Below are 17,466 nucleotides of genomic sequence, written 5' to 3'. Positions count from 1 at the left end.
AGAGGCAGAAGAGGGCAGGCAAGGCAGAGATCAGGCAGGCTGAAGAATCCAGGGAGTCTCCGCTTCCCCCATGGTCTCCCAGAATGCAGAGATAAATGAAAAGGACGGAGCAAGGAGAGTCAAGATGACAGAGTCTTAGGCTCCTAAGGAAGGAACCAGGAGAGGTGCCTTAGAGAACAGTGGGAAGGAGCGGACCTTAAGACCTCACAACTGCCTCACTGGGGTAAGACCTATGGGGAAGAGTTGCTTGATCACTAGGCTTGCATTGTTTTGGTTTCTTTTAATAAAGAGTTAACTTCTCTGGGTGTTTTACTCCTGATTCTGGTTCCTGACAGAATCTCACACCACCACTACCACTATAGGGAAAATTAAATACCTTAACAGAATCTTAAGTCGAATATAGTACAGGCAGCGACTATTTTATACATGTCCAATTGACACGCAAGCATGCACACGGTCATCTCTACCACCCCGGAAGTGGCCTGAAAACAGGGTGTGGCCTGTATGTCCATTTGCCTCTAATCAACATCCAAGAAAATCAGCCGGCAACTGACATCAATATCCAAACATTACCCTAAAAAACCTATGACTGTCTGGATCTCTCTTTTTTAATTTAACATTTTATTACATGGAGGTGGGGGAGAGGGATACCCAGTTGTGGAACCCCACTTGTGCAATGGACTTTGGCTTGCACAAGCAAGGCATCTATTTTCTCTCCTCCCCCTCCAGCCTCCCTCCCACCCACCCCACAACAAATCTACTCTGAAAGGTTGGGGATCGCGGGGGGGGGGGAGGAGAGGAAGGGAAAATCTCTTCACATCCACAGGCAATGCTGGATTTCACCCAAAATCAATTCTAGGCAAAACAGTATGCTTTCTTTTACAAAAACCAGTAACCATTTGTCAAGCATTGAGAAGTGCCCATCTACTTTACCTTCCTTACATATAGTTTTATCATTTCAGACATCATTTCATAGTCCCATTGCTTTCTTATCTAATCCTTGAAATAAGAGAAGGCATCCCAAGTTTACACTTTATCTAACTGAGAAAGCCACTGTTCTGTAACTAACACATCTGTCTTAAAATACATTTCTGCTCTGTAATAAGAAGAAAGTAATTTACTGAAGGACACACAAAACATGGTATCTACAACATGGACTATTGCAGTAACTCTTTCTGAGGAACCACAGGAATTGTAACTGTGCAAATATGGATAGAGAAATCTTGAGAGAGATTATCCACACTCTCACCAAACTACAATTCCCAGGATGCTTTGGAGATAAAGCTATGACAGATAAGATGGTATAAAAATCAGTATATATGTATGTCCCAAGTTGATTTAAATAGAAAGCTACAAGTGTGTGTATCTGAATTTGAATGGTAGGTATAGAAGTAGAACATCTGACAGACATGATCCTAGTAAGAAAATATTTTGCTGTAAACATTTTAGAATGTTGGGTATTACCTTATAGACAATTCAATCATTAGTCCATCTAGTCCTGAATTGTTTTGGGGGTTTTCCAACTTGCAGTATTCATCCAGTAATTCAAGCAAAGAGAGTTATTTACAAGTTCTGAAACTTGGAGATCCTTTATAAACAGAGTTCAGCAGGATTAAAACTTAAGACCTGCACTCAGAACATAGTATGCTCTTTCACGGAAGTATCCCACCTCAAACTAGTCAAAACAAAAATAAAATTCTGCATGGTCATGTATAATGAGTGCTGATCTAATACATTGTTTTAAAATCAAGCACATATGGTCTACTGGGCCTTGTTATTTCTCAGGGTCATCTGTTCCAAAAAGAATTTAGCAAAAACATAATTATTATATACATACTGTAGAACTGATTAAACAATCCAACATAAATATGGCATTAATTATAACTTTAATCAAATGGGATGAACAACCCACTTGTTTTGCTGTTGTTGCATAGCAATAAACAGGTATGCAACAAGAAAAATGGAGCAATGGCGAAGAGGGTTCTAAAGACTCCCCTGCATGTTCAAACCACTCAATTCCCATCAGTCCCAGGACTATTTTTTTTTCTCAGCCAAGCTCCAATACCAGGTGAGCTTAATTGGGAGAAAGATGCTTAAGGTAGGAGGGATTAAGAAAGACAAAACAGCAGGCACCGAGATTCCAGCTCCTTCCGCAGGCATCCATACACCGCAAAGGGACTCTTGTTTCCCATGTTGCGTGTGATTAAGGGAGACTCCCATTTGAAAGAAAATGCAGCTAGAGTCTAGATATCAGTGCAGGGTGTGTGCGTTTTTCTTGGTAAAGCTTTATGCCAGGGGCGGCTAACCTGTGGCTGTCGAGATGTTGCTGCACAGCAACTCCCACAAGCCCTGGCTGTTGGCCATGCTAGAAGTCCAAAAACATATGAAGGGTCACAGCTGAACCATCCCTGTTTTATGCTATTACAGGCGGCAACCATTTTAGGCATGTCCAATGGATGTGTGATCACCGATGTGCAGTAAAATAAAAAAATTCCTTCAGTAGCACCTTAAAGACCAACTAAGTTTTTATTTTGGTATGAGCTTTCGTGTGCATGCACACTTCTTCAGATGTGCAGGTCCTTTTGGACCCGCAAACTTCAGATGTGCAGGTCCTTTTGGACCCGCAAAAGGGAAGAACAGGGGTGGAATGAGGTGGAAGAGGAGCAGGGAAGGACAGAACAGGGGGCGTTTATGCACACTCTGCCAATGTGTGTGGGGGCCCGGAACGGAACCCCCATGTGAAATACTTGCCACTTGTATATATTTACAAAATCTCTACGTTGATTAAACAGAACCTCCAATATTCTGCTCTACACACAAACTAGTTTGGCTACAGACTCTGCAATATACAATACAGGCAGGCAGGCAGAGACTGGTACATCAGTGAGTCAATATGAAGGTTGCACAAGGAGCCTGAGAAAACACTAACAAACTAAGCCAGCCTTGTAGATTAAAAACAAAAGGCAGAAAGGCATTGTTAACCCTCTACTGTACTAATCTGAACTCCCCAACAACAGAAGCAACATACCATACCCTGGACTAAAACTAATCAAGGACTGGAAAGTCTTAGACATACATGAAATATTAAGCTGTATATAATGGTTTTTAAATGAATAAATAATACCAAATGATGTGTGAAGAGAGCAGACCTCTGATTTTGACAATAACATAATCAGACATTGGTTTTTAGACAAAGAGGCTCTTGACAGATGCAGGTCAGCAGCCTCCAAGTTGATCCAAGGGCAAGAACTCTTCAGTCCACCCAGAAGAAGAGGACTTGATGCTGAACTCTGCCCCCAAGGCTAGAATTATTCAGGCAGGATAGAAATCAGATGCTGTACAAGCAACATAGCCAAGTGAGTTTTCTCTAACAATCCTTCCGCTACTTTAAAACCATCTTTAACTGTCCCCATTTACCAAGCATAGTGTCTATTTCTGGCACTTGGCCCTAATAAATCACTATCCTTATTTTGTCTTTTGTTGATGCCTTGTAAAATGTTCCTAATCTGGGCATATGTGCATTGTACTTGCTATTACTCACAATTCAATCCTTATCCCTAGGTCTCTACAAGCAAACTCTCCCAAGCAGGGAGCACACATATATTTAGAGCTGGCAAAAACACACCCTAAATGTGTCACTTCATACACACGTGGGGAAAGATTTGAGAAGTGCCTTATCACTGGAAGGGAGTCAACAGCGACCCTTTTTCTCTTTTTTAAAAAAGCCAAATTTAGATTCTATGGCTTTGAAAATTATCAACCAGTTTCCAATGTACCATTTGAAAGAAAAGTCCAAGACTAGACATCTACTCATCAATTCCAGCAGTCTTGGGGAATATTGATTATTCAGATCCATTCCAATCAAGATGAGACAAAGAGTATACCCTCCTGAACCCCTCAGCAATTCTTTATATCATGGACCAATTGAATTCTCTCTCTGTTGGGACTCAAGCCACTACAACACTGTGTTCCCTTGTCCTAACTGGAGGGAGGGAGAACAGGTCCTGCTTCTGGGCTTCCCATAGGCATCTGGTCAGCCACTATGACAACAAGGTGCTGGACCATATAGCCCTTAACCTAATCCAGTGGGATGCAGGTGGCGCTGTGGTATAACCACTGAGCCTCTTGGGCATGCTGATCAGAAGGTCGACATTTCGAATCCGTGCGACAGGGTGAGCTTCTGTTGCTCTATCCCATCTTCTGCCAACTTAGCAGTTCAAAAGCATACCAGAGCAAGTAGGTAAATAGGTACCGCTGTGGTGGGAAGGTAAACGGCATTTCTGTGCACTCTGGCTTCCATCAAGGTGGAGTTCCATTGCACCAGAAGCAGTTTACTCATGCTGGCCAAATGACCCAGAAAGCTGTCTGTGGACAAACGCCGGCTCCCTCAGCCTGAGTGCTGCACCCTATAGTCGTCTTTGACTGGACTTAACTGCCCAGGGGTCCTTTACCTTACCTTACCTTACCTAGCCTAACCTAATCCAGCAGCTCTCTTCTTATGTTATTCAAAGGTGGTGCTGTGAGACCTCTGTTCCACCCCAAAATTTTGATGTGCCTCAAGGTTCCCTCTTGTCCCCTAAGCTTTTTAACATCTGTGTGAAACTGCTGGGTAAAATCACCCAAAGGTTTGGGTTAAAATGCCATATGCAGATGGTAAGCAGCTTTGAACTTGTTTTCATCTTCTAATCCCAAGGACATTCTGGAAATCCTAAGCAGGTGTTTGGGAGCAATTTGTGGGTGAGAGCAAACAAGCTGAAGCTTAGCCCAGAGAAGATGGAAGTGTTATGAGTGGGGAAATCTGCTTATTCTGGATGGGGCTAAACTCCCCGCAAAGAGCCAAGTGTGCCGTTCACCTCTGCTCAGTGGTGGTTACCATGGAGATGCAAGTGGTGTTGGCACCCAGGAGTGTTATTTATTAGCTTGTGCTGGTTCGCCAGCTGCAGAAAGCTGACCTTGCCTCAGATGCACATGCTCCAGTTACATCCAAGCTTACTCACTGCAATGCACTTTACATGGAGTTGCCCGGGAAGATGGTACTGAAATTACAATTGGAGCAGAAGACAGCAACTAGAACTCCTTAGCCATGTGACACTTATTCTGTGTCAGTTATGTTAACTGCTTATTTGTTTCCAGGACCAATTTAAGCTGCTGGTATTCACTTCTAAAGCCCTAAGTGGCTTGGGACTGGGTTATGTGAAAGACCACCTACACCTGTAAGAATGTGATGCTCAAGTTCAGCATCTGAAGCCCTACTCTCTGGTCAACATGTGAGAGCACCATAATTAGTACAGTGATACCTCGGGTTACAGACGCTTCAGGTTACAGACTCCGCTAACCTAGAAATAGTACCTCGGGTTAAGAACTTTGCTTCAGGATGAGAACAGAAATCACACAATGGCGGCGCAGCGGCAGTGGGAGGCCCCATTAGCTAAAGTGGTACCTCAGGTTAAGAACAGTTTCAGCTTAAGAACGGAACTCCAGAACGAATTAAGTTCTTAACCCAAGGTACCACTGTAAATACTTGTGACCATTTTTAGTGGTACACCCTCTCCTAGTAAGTGCCTATGGTCTCCTTTTTGCTGACTTCCAGGAGTATGTTAAATGCTTGTTTATTCCAGTCTGCCTATGCTTAATTTTAAATTGGTTTTGCTTTTAACTGAGGTTTTATCTGCTGCTGTTTTGTTATCTTCGTGTACAGAATATTTTTATTTATTTTAAAGTACCTTGTAATTGGCTTCCAAGGATTTACTCCCTGACAAGTGTGCCAAAAATCTCGCAAACAACTAAATATATACTACCACAAGTGACAGCGGAGCTCTTTCCAGCAGCTGGCAGCCACCATTTTGTACCAGAGTTTCCAAGTCATGGCATAATTCCACAGCATTTTGAGTAAAACAGATGGTGGCAGCCACATGCAAAAAAAAAAAACCAACCCCAAAAATGACATGTGGCAGCAACATATTACAAGTTGTGTTTGAAGACACACAACTGTTGCCACTTTCTTCTCATGGTAAGCACCCCACCTCCATAAATCTTTCAAATATTTCCACTCCTCACAGTTTTGGGGAAGGAATTCCTACCTATTCTCATTCAAAAACAAATACTGTATTTGCCCTTGAGAATGTTTCACTCTATTGCAGGTACATGTAAATCACACATGAGCACTAGGGCACCAAGTAGCATGCAGACTACTGCAGCATGGTTCAATTTTGCCTTTACTGTGTGCCTGTTCTGAGCCAAAGAAGCAGGATGTAATCCCCCACACACATCAACAGATAAGCAGTGGTTAAATCCTGCTCGGTTTGGCTCCTCTACTTTGTTCTCTGCTACGCAATCAGAGCAAGCAGCATGCATTTTGAAAACTGCCCGGTTTTTGTAAGCACCTTTGAATTTGGTAGTTTTGTGATTCCCACTGTCAAGGGTTTCAGAAAAGGATTCAGACAGATGGTGCTGCTAGTTTGCCAAGCTCAGTTGTGATTAAGGACACTTACATTTAAAACACTTCTGGATTCTTCGTTAATTGTAGCTGCTGTAACCTGAGCTCAGCTAACAGCAGCAGCCCAGTTGTAATTTTGATGCAGGTTCCTCTCTTCTCTAACCTGAGCTCACAAGCAAATGCAGCATATTAGAAGGGAAGGATAGGAATTAGGTTAGCTATGATACATACTTCCGGATTTTAACTTTACTTGTTTGAATTTTGCGCCTTTTCCACACTCCTCTCTAACTCCAGAGGGATTCTGTGAGCCAGTTTGCTAGTGTTTCCTAGCAACCAGCTTGCATCTGGGAGGGAGGCTGCTCTCAATTACCAGCTTCTTGTGGGTGCTGAGGATCACAAGATCAGCAAGTGAGCTGTGGTGGAGGGAGGCATGATCACCTCACAGACAGGCTTTCAGTGACAACAGCAGGGGGTAAGGTGAAAGGCTCAACAGACTCATTTTATTTTGCAGGAGCGCAATGCTTTTCTTTGGTGTTTTATTTTTATTAATCCAACTGGAGGGAAGTGTGTTTCTTTCATCGCTTTATCTTTGAGCACACCCACTTTTCCCAGCCACACCCACCACTGGAATGTGCCTTTCTGAAAGCTGGCCACACTTTAATTCAGCCCTCGAAGCAAAAAAGTGATCATGTGATCAGACCCAGAATTAACTGTCTTTCTTCCCATACCACACACCTCTGCCATAACCACCTAACCAACTGCTGAATGTTTTCAAGTTGCAGCTGCATTGTAATAATGCTGACCAGATCAGTTGTGAGATCAGGGGTTTCTTTTTTCTTTCATGGAAACAGATCAGTTTTTCTGCTTCAGCAACCTGAGTGGGACAGGTTATGGCAAAGTGAAGTACAACAGGTCAAGAAGAAGTTTCATTGCTATGTAACTGAAAAGGGGGAGGTCTCTAAAGCAATGAACAAGTATACCGGAAGATCCCCATCTTCCTTTGTGCAATGCTAAAGGATATCTTGCTTGCTGACAATATCATTGATATAGACATACAATTCAGTCATTTATTTTGACTAATACAAAAGTTAATGAAATGTAACAAAAGCTCTTATTATTCAAGCATGAATTCTGTATAATCCCAAATTCCTACTTGTTTGAGGAATGACAAGCCAGACTCTGGTTTGTTTCGTCTGTGGCACAGCAGGCGTGGAGATATGCACTTCGGAAACTTTTGAGCAGCATGCGCTAACTAGCATACCTCTCATTCACATTCAACCATAGCTTATCAATAAGGCCTTTGTCAACCATTCAAAACTATTACAGTGCACAATTACAGTGTTTTAAAGCACTTTGGGCATCTCTAAATAGCAACTACGGATTGGGGGTGGGAAGGGCAGTGATGGGGAAAGCAGCAGAAACAGAAAAATAGAGAACCACAGCCAGGGCCATCATATGGCTATGGGTCACTCATGGCAGTGGAAATGTAGTCATGGCAACTTTCAGAAAAAAATCCTACCTAAATTGGCAGAGTTACAGAGGTGGTGCTACACTTAAGTTTTTAGGCACCTCTTTCTCCCCACCCCATTCCTGTCAAGGAGAAAGCAGATGGTGTGTCTGTGCCCCGAAAGAGGCTCTTACAAAATGAAAAGCAGCCTCAGGAGGCTGTGATGAGAAGCAGGGGAATAGTAGAGATGCTGCCTCTCTTTCCATATCAGCTGTTTTTTTTTCAGTTCAATGTTTTCTGATTTTCTACTTGTCACTCCCCAGCTCTCAGACCATGGGTAGACAAACTAAGGCCCGGGGGCCAGATCCGGCTCAATCGCCTTCTAAATCCAGCCCGCAGACGGTCCGGGAATCAGCATGTTTTTACATGAGTAGAATGTGTCCTTTTATTTAAAATGTATCTCTGGGTTATTTGTGGGGCATAGGAATTCGTTCTTTTTTTTTTCCTTCCCCAAAATGTAGTCTGGCCCCCCACAAGGTCTGAGGGACAGTGGATCGGCCCCCTTCTGAAAGTTTGCTGACCCCTGTCACAGACTCTGAAAACCTCTGAGGGAGACACTGTTCCACATGCCTCTTGTGTAACTTTTACTCTGGCTCCTGAACACCCTGGCCCCTTAAGATGGGAACTTTGAGAAAGACAGCAGGCATAACACACACTACGATAACACTCAGTGGTAGATATAAAGGTAGCTAAAACCTCTCATTTCATCTTCATTCCTAACACAAGCTGGTTAGCTGGTTAAGGATGACAGCTGGTATTCTAACATTGTAAGTTGCCAATCAAAAATTTTCCAGAGTATTTATTGGGGAAAGCCTTTCTCCCATTACTACTTAAATAGTCTTGGTAACTAATTTTTAAAAAACAAAGGAGAATCCTTTTAGAGTTTTTTAAATATGTTCAGAAAAGCAAACTAACTTGGCCATCTAATCTTTATTTTTGTAGATATACTGTGAACAGAAGAAAAAAAAAGAGAGATGCCTATTAACAAAATTAATTTTCTACAGTTGAGCAAGAAAAAACAACAACAGGATTCTTCAGAGAGCTGCTCCAGTCTAGGCCTGTTATACCTGCCTGCACTTTTGCTGCAGGGAATGAAATTCAAGGCATGCTAAAGCAGATAAATTCCAAGCAACACATGTGAATTGCATGTCATTGGCTTTGCCAATAAACAGTCAAAATAAAATGGAGTATCTCAACAGTGCATCCTTTCAAAATACAACGTAATGCCAACCCTGTATGTAAATATATTAAAGCACACATTTACGACAGTGTTCAAAACTCCCATTGTTCTAAGTGCATTTTGCAACAGGGAATTTTGTTAGCACAAGCAGTTTCTGAGCTCTGGACGCAGTACCGTGCCTAAGATTTCAGATTAAAACTGCAGAGTGGAAGGAAAGAAGGGCTTTTTTTCTGCCTCCCCACTTCCAGCTACTCTCTGAAGACTGGAGAAAAGACTCTCTTAAGAATATTAAGGAGGTGAGCAGGGGAAGGACTAGAACATGTGAAAAATGAACATAATAATATTCATTTTCAGCTTTGTATTTGTTACAAAAAAGTGCGCCTAGACATTCCGACATTCTGTTGTTGTGCCCATAACCTAGGTTTAGGGTGCTCCTAGCTTTCGTATCTCAGTTCCTAACACTGGTTAAGGATCATCAAGTCAATGCAGACATTTAACCTTTCCTCTAGAGCAGGGCGGTCCAACACATGGCCCAGGGGCCACATGTGGCCCTTGACAACTTTTTATGTCTCCTCCCTCTCCGCAGCCCTCGCACTGCCTTCCCAAAGCCAGGTAAGAGAAGTGCTGGGCTTCGGGAAAGAGACATGAGGGCTCTGACAGTGTTCAAGACTCCTCCAAGTCTCCTTCCCAAAGCCTAGTTAATGCTTTCCCAGCTTTGGGAAGGAAAAAGGGAGTACTCTAGGACCCTGCCAGAGCCTCACACCTCCTTCCCAAAACCCAGCTTACTCAGCTTTAGGAAGGCAGCATGAGGGCTGGGGCAAAAATGTCAAATTTGGCCTCCTGTTTCCCTTCCCATGCAACAAGGCACTATGCAGCCCATGGCTTCCATGTCAAAGGTACTCTTGTGGCCCACTTGATATGAAAATTTGTGCCACCCTCCTCCAGAACCACCCCAAGCTTTATTTACTACAAACATTTTTTCATCACCTTTCTTATAGAAACCCACTTTATTTGAAAGATTTCACAACTTTTCTGACACACCCTAATGTTTTAGCAACTGAGAGCATATTTCCCTAATTTTTCCAAGCCTGTCTTGCCCAAAGGCACACATTAAGTAGATTGAATAATCAGAACCAACAGTTACTAGCTGGAAGGCATTTTGAAGCGCTCCAGAAGATGGAGGGACTCATCAAGAGGATCAGTTAAGGTTGCACCACAGAGCCAAGCTATAATCCCACATTAATAGAAGCTTGATGTAAAACACTACATAATTACACACAGTACTCACAGGTGATAGTGTCACATGTTATGCCTCTGTTAAGACCTCTGCCTGATTTTTATAGCAACTCACTACAATGTCATAATGCTGCAATGAATATAGTCAAGCCTAGCAGCTGCTACTAGACCAAGTGACGAGAGGAGAGTGACATGAAGGATACTTCCCTCCCTCCACCCCCCAAAAAACACGATCTTTTCTATTCCGAAATCATTTCCATATAACAATTGTGGGGTATGCCAACTAAACAGAACTGCAGGTATTCAGGGGACTCCTTTTTACTAACAGGGGTTTGTGCCAAAACAAAAACTTATCTGGTAAGTTTCAGAAGGATCTTTCAGTTTGGTAAAACCATCGAACTTTACACTTTTAAAATAACTGCATACTTAAAATAAAAGTAGAATGCTTGTACAGCTGCTGCTTGCACTGATCAACTTTAGGATTCTCATAGCTCAATCTTGTATTTCAGGAGCATTCCAGTAACAGGTTCCCTTATCAAAATAGATTAAATGCAGCAGCAATTGAGAAGCAAAGTTACAAAGTGCAAGCAATTGCCAACATATGGCTCATACTCAGACTGCCGCCACCATTCCCCCCCCCCAAAAAAGCATCTGTGCGGCTATACTTTTGGTGTGTGTTTTTTTAATCTTTACAGATTTATTCTAACACACGTTACAACTTCCTGGTACACAGAGGGTCAAACCAAACAAATTATTCAAAATCATACCCGAATCGAAACTGTTATGAAAACTGGGCATGAAAACAAGGGCATGATGCAGAGGCACAACTAGTCAGTGCTATTTTAAGTACCATTAACCAGAAACATTGCACTGAACTGTAACGTGGAAAACAACAGCATTTCTCGACTTGGCGGTGAGAAGATCATTAGGGAGTGACATAATCGTGTCTTAATTTATAAGGAAGGGAAATACTGGAGACAAAACAAGTAGCAGTACCTGATATTATGAGACAAGGGACAGAAAGAAAGCATAACAGGCTTCTAAAAAGCTGCCACTGGTAAATAAGATCTGCTTCCAGGCAACTGGCAAAGGAACCTGTGTAAACAATAACAATATTTATATATTTATTTCCTTTTCATGCTCTCGTGGAAGGAACCTTCATGTGCAGGAGGAAAAGCTGGCAGGCTAATAACTTCTGCAATACAAATAGCAGTTCAAAAAGTTATAATAGGCAAATTTCCTATCTACTCTTCCTCCCCAAGCAGCCTACCCAGCCTGCTTTGATGTTAAAGAAAACACAAAACAAAGAAATCTCTATCTTTCAAATATATTTTATGTAGTGCTGGCCTGCTTGTTTCAAGTCTGCATTTAGTTGTAATCTGTCCTGGGCTCAATGTGGTGGACAGGTTTATACCATAAATAAAATAAAATAAATAAGCAAAGTTCTGGGCACTTAGCATTCAAGTATAGGAACTTGCTTAGTGTTCTTACATGTGCAAAAAAAAGTGCAAAAAAGACTCCCTTAAATCACAACAACCCCCCAGTCTAAGCAAACATCGATTCTGTAGCAAAAAAATGGATGTGGACTTCATGGTTTTGGATTAGTCTTCAAGGTAAGTTTAAGGGAGCTATTTAGTTACAATTTATTGGTTGCTATATTACTATTTAGGCTTGTTCAGGAAATACAAATTAAAAAACTAAACACTTGTTTTACATCTGTTATTTAAACCAACCTTTTTTTTCTTGGGAATTTAAATCACCTTGATCTCTTTACGCATCTTTGCCTCTGGGTTGACAAATAGGATGCCACTCAACATGTTTGTTTGGGTCCAGGGATGTTTTTCTGGCCCCTACTTAAGGTATTTGACATATGGTTTGTGGGAGGGGGAGGATAGTAAATGAATGTCACTGGATTACAAAAAGTGATGGAGCATTACCTACTTACTGCTTAAAGGACAAAAACAAGTAACTGAAATAGTTTATTTCTTAAAGGTAAAGGTAAAGGTACCCCTGACCGTTAGGTCCAGTCGCGGATGACTCTGGGGTTGCACGCTCATCTCGCTCTATAGGCCGAGGGAGCCGCCGTTTGTCCGCAGAAAGCTTCCGGGTCATGTGGCCAGCATGACTAAGCCGCTTCTGGCGAACCAGAGCAGTGCACAGAAATGCCGTTTACCTTCCCGCCGGAGCAGTACCTATTTATCTACTTGCACTTTGATGTGCTTTCGAACTGCTAGGTTGGCAGGAGCAAGACTGAACAACGGGAGCTCACCCCGTCGCGGGGATTCGAACTGCCAACCTTCTGATCGGCAAGCCCTAGGCTCCGTGGTTTAGACCACAGCGCCACCTGCGTCCCAGTTTATTTCTTAGCCTGCCTCAAATCCAAGCAAATGCCTATGTATAACTTGGACTTCATCAAATTCAACCACGTTAAATGTAAAATTTGTTTCAGAATTTCCTACCAACTAAGCATTCTGGAAAGTAACCAATTAGCAGCCCAACTTCAACTATGCTTGCTCAGAAGTCAGTCTTATTGAAAGGAGGTTGGTCAGCAGTAGGGAACCTTTTTCTGTCTCTGGGGGAAGCATATCAGTAATGGCAAAGACCAGAGGCAAAAATAAGCAAAGCAGCAGCTGCAACTCTTCCTTTTGTACATTGGGCTACACATTCTAGCTACACAAAATGAGAGATTTGTATATATTCACCCTCACCTTCCCATTGACACAAGCAAGAGGCATTATCACATTTCAGACAGACAGACAGGCAAAAGCACTTGAGGATGGCAAGAAGCAGGGCCAATTGGGGTTCTGGCCCAACAAAAGAACATAGCCTAGGGATGCTTGCAAGGGGTGGAGGACTGCATTCAGTCCCCAGGCAAGAGGCTCCCCACCCTAGACAACATCATACTTAAGTCTACACATTTCAGTGTGCCCATTCTGAAGTACAACTTAATCAGATACCACCCTCTGACTTTTCAACCACTTACCGTTGTTGATATGTTGTAAACCGCCCAGAGTGGCTGGGGAAACCCAGCCAGATGGGTGGGGTATAAATAATAAAATTATTATTATTACCATCCTTATGTAAGTCATTAGTTCGCATACAAAAACTTTTTCAACTATAAAAAGATAAGATTGTCCACTAATACTTACATCAACAAAAATATGATTACACAGTTTGAGAAGCTTCCAAACATTACAAATAATTATTAGGTTGCAAGCCTATACCTACTTATGTAGGAGTAAGCATCACTGAACTGACTTCTGAGTAGACAGGTACAGGATTGTACTGTTTTTCTAAGTCAAACCATATAGGCTAGAGTTCTTATTTATAGGCTATATAGTTCATGTATAGTTACCCATAACAATAATAAGCTCGAGTAGGTCAGCTATGTGTGACCAATGTAATAATTTTTCCCATGGAATCATTACCTTTTAAGAGAGCTTGGCTCATTCACAAACTCTATATTAGAGCCCTGACCTAGTTACGTGCTTCTTAATCTGTGTGCGCAATGACACACTTATTAATATTAGGCACTTTAGCACTACAGAAGAAATTGTCTGATGTTAACACTGCATTTACAAAAGGTCTCCAACAAGCCAAACTTCTAAAAGCTGTCAGAACATTTTTACTCCTTGTCACGTGTTTGAAACTAAAATTCAAACAAACAATGAGCTTTATTATGGCTTGAGTAGTTTCAGTTAATACTATATTCAGCATCATAACTGCCCTACTATGAGGAAGAAAAGAGCATCATGACTTTTTAATTAGTTTTCTAAGAAGGGCTATACACAGATTTCAAGATTTTATTTCCACAAAAATAAGATTCCAATAGCCTATTTAATGCCATACAAGAATCCAACAACTACGGTATCAAGAAAAGTGCACAGGGAATGCCAAAAAACATTGTTCTTGATTTGTTAATTTAGAAAAGGAACAGACGTGATCACCACAAAACAAAGAGCCAATGATTAACAGTACACTTTATATAGCACTTAGTGCATAGTCATGGCTTAAAATAAGTGCATTTACAAAATTAGCTACATGCATATCCAAGTATCTGGTTTCACAAGGCACACAAGAATAAGACACCAATATCTCTGGCCAAGAGAACTCAACATTTTTAGCGCCTACAAAACATGCACAAAATGTCTATCCAAATTAAATTTAGATGAATATGGTTTTAGAAAGAGAGAAATAATGTAAATGCCATAGCACATTGGGGTGTAATCCCAACCCCACTTACTTGGGAGTAAGTCCTACTGAATTCAACAGGACTTACTTCTGAGTAGACATGATTAGGATTGCCCCCTAAATCTTGTTGAAAATGTGACAAGTTATTAGTTATCCAAACAAGTGTTCGGGTATAAAGCTGCGGTACTAAAAGCACTGGAATCCTGTAACAGATATCAAACTTTAATGTTTACTTAAGTTATTTAAAATCTAAAAATCAATAAACCTTGACTCCACATGGTTCTTGTTCAAATCAGTATCTAAGCTTGTCACCAAGCAACAAAAAACGACAAACTAAAATGCTAGATAAAGTAAACAGTATCATTTCACAGTACTTTGTTTTACAGTGAATATACTATATCATGATATGAAGGGGGAAAACAAAATACAAATATCAGCATTTCACTTAAAAGAAATCAAGGACTAAGTGATTATTAGTTTTAAATTCTACATCAACTTTAAGCCCCCCTAGCTCTGAATTACTGCCAGTATCAAATGTTCACTTCACGTACCATTTTAAGTTGGCGTTTCCCCTCTCTGACATGGAAATAGACATTACTTTCCCAAAACTACAGTTGCAAATTACCCCCGAGTCCCAAAGGAAAGCAATGATCCCTTGTAACTAGAGTAGCTTGCGACCACGCCTTCCTGCTGCCCCAGCAAGTTGCAAGCGGAGCAGTCGTGTCACATTTCTTCTTTCATATCCAGAGATCCTAAAGGTTAGTTTTACAGAGGCCCGAACAGGCTTATCTAGCAAAAGTGCAAACGGGTGGGAGACACACAAAAGAGAAAATTCTGGTTGCCAAAGGAATAGACCGCCACAGAAAGCAAGAATGGGAGCGATACTACGAAATGGAGCTTAACTATTTATATACAGTGTACAGTACAGTACTAATCTGTTGGCTCTCAGAGCTGTTGGTGGCAGCAAGCCCCAGTCTTCCTAATTCGACTTCGTCAATTTACACTGGAAAAAAGGCAACAGGGGAAATGTGGGTTTTGTTTTTGTTTTAGAAAATGTGGCTCCGTCTTCAGCATTTAAAAGCCTTTTTTTTTTTTACTGAGTCACCAGCTTCATCCGATGGAGCAAGAAGACGTGCGAAGGTTAAGCCCCCATGTCAGGCAGCAGTTGACTTGTAAAAAGAAGTACGCCAGGACTCAACCCTGTTTTAGAAATCATGCCCTTACCTTGCAACCGGTCCTCCTAGTCCCAGAATCACGGGGACCGGGTGCGGGTGTACAATATAAATAGAACTCTGCACATGCTCGCGGGTACTCTCGTACTATTTCTTCTATCCCAGCTCTCAAATCCGGTAGGGAATTATAGAGGCTCCTAGATAGCCCTAACTCAACGTCTAGCTGCAAATAAGATTCGGGAAGCACATTTAGTCTCCTTGACGCTTGCAATCCGCGCACAATTCTTCGGAAGTCCCAAAAGGGATTTCCTTCCGAGAAAACATGCCTTCCTTTCCCCCTTTTTGGAGGGGAGGGAGGTGGGAAACCCTCCCAAACAAATCCTGGTTCCGGAAAGGGGGCAGCTGACGGCGAGAAAACCTGACCTACCTCACTTTCCCGGACCGATCCTACAGGATTCGTCCTACAGCCTAAGATCGGGGCGCCCCCAGCTCCTTATGTCGAAGCCAGGGGTATGTAGGGGGGGCGGGGATCCACTGCCAGTTCGGAGGTGGAGAGATCTTTTTACCCAAAGGGGGGGGAGAGGGAATTAAAATGCTTTTTTATTTGGTTACCTTGTTCAGCCCCCTCAGTTTTTGTTCACAACTCCCAAAACATAGTGGCGGGCAGGGGAGGGGACGGGGGGCGTTTCAGCTTCGCTCTGCCCGCTCAGCAGGGAAGAAGGGTCGCTCGGTCACTCGCTCGCCTCCTCCCAGCCTCTCACCTTCACAGATCCAACAGCGCTACAGTCCCCGCCGCCGCCACCACCGCAGCAGCCCTCGGCATGACCAGAGCGCTACTACCAGGAGGCGCCTCCCAGGCCGGGTTCAGCCTCTGGCTGCTGCGGCTGCTGCTGCTGTTGCCGCCGCCTCCTCGGCCGCTGCCATCTTGTCCTGGCGGCTGAGAGGAACGCGCCCCAGCTCAGCCCGCTCAGCTCCCCGGGCCTCCGCCTCATCTTCCCGGGGAGGGATCCAGCCTGCTGCCTCCGCTGCCGCCGCCGCCACTCCTGCAGCCTCCACTTCCTCCGCCGCCGCCCACTTCGGCGGCTCTCCCCGCTGCTGCTCCGGTGGCGGGGCCTAGGGGCAGCTCCGTCGTTGTCCCGCCGCTGCTGCCGCCCCCTTTGCTCCTGAGGCTGTGAGGAAGCCTCAGCCCCGCTCCGACATGTCTCTGTTCCGTTTCCAGCCTGCGGGGCCCTCCTGACGAGAGAATAGGCGGGCCGCCCTCTTCCGCAGTTGCAGCGCCACCGGCTGGTTTCTGCCGGCCTCCTGGCTGGAAATCAGACCTCTAAACCCGCCTCTTTCTCTGGGAAAGGAGCGCGCGTCCTTCGCCTTGCTTTGGCACAGGCCCTGCTGCTCGGCGGCCTCTCGCAGAGAAGCACCTCTGTAGGCGAGCGACAGCGCCGAGGTGGTCAACGAAACAAAAATGGGGAGGAAGCGCCGTTACATGCAGATCACCGGGCGTCGTCTTCTTGCCAGACACCTGTAGCCTGACTAACTCGCTGGGCACCTTTAGTCAGAAGAAAGAAAAACCTTACCAAGCTCAGTAGGGCTTACTTCCATCTAAGGCAGTGGTTCCCAACCTTTTTTTTTTTTACCATGCCTCACCTAAGCATTTCTAAAATCCTGATGCCCCACCCCCCATATAATTCTTATTATTCAAAAAGTAGACATGGAGGAAGCCATTAACTCTTAATAACTCATTCTCAAT

At 43.3% G+C, this 17,466-nt stretch overlaps 1 protein-coding gene across 6 annotated transcripts in view; it reads right to left on the bottom strand.

Annotated features, from left to right (window-relative positions):
- The window catches only part of HIPK3 (homeodomain interacting protein kinase 3), a 62,659-nt gene extending 45,687 nt beyond the window's left edge, over positions 1 to 16,972 (bottom strand). For 2 of the 6 annotated variants that reach the window (XM_035118306.2, XM_035118350.2), the window contains exon 1: positions 16,484 to 16,972. The gene's annotated coding sequence lies outside the window, so the exon portion shown is untranslated. The other 4 variants (XM_035118360.2, XM_035118314.2, XM_035118341.2 and 1 more) reach the window with 4 other exon arrangements.
- Between the last annotated feature and the right edge of the window lie 494 nt (positions 16,973 to 17,466).

Source organism: Zootoca vivipara, chromosome 1 (assembly GCF_963506605.1).
Source record: "Zootoca vivipara chromosome 1, rZooViv1.1, whole genome shotgun sequence".
Classification (NCBI taxonomy): Eukaryota; Metazoa; Chordata; class Lepidosauria; order Squamata; family Lacertidae; genus Zootoca; species Zootoca vivipara.
Note: the sequence above shows the minus strand (reverse complement) of the source record. Positions and strands in the feature narration are given on the sequence as shown.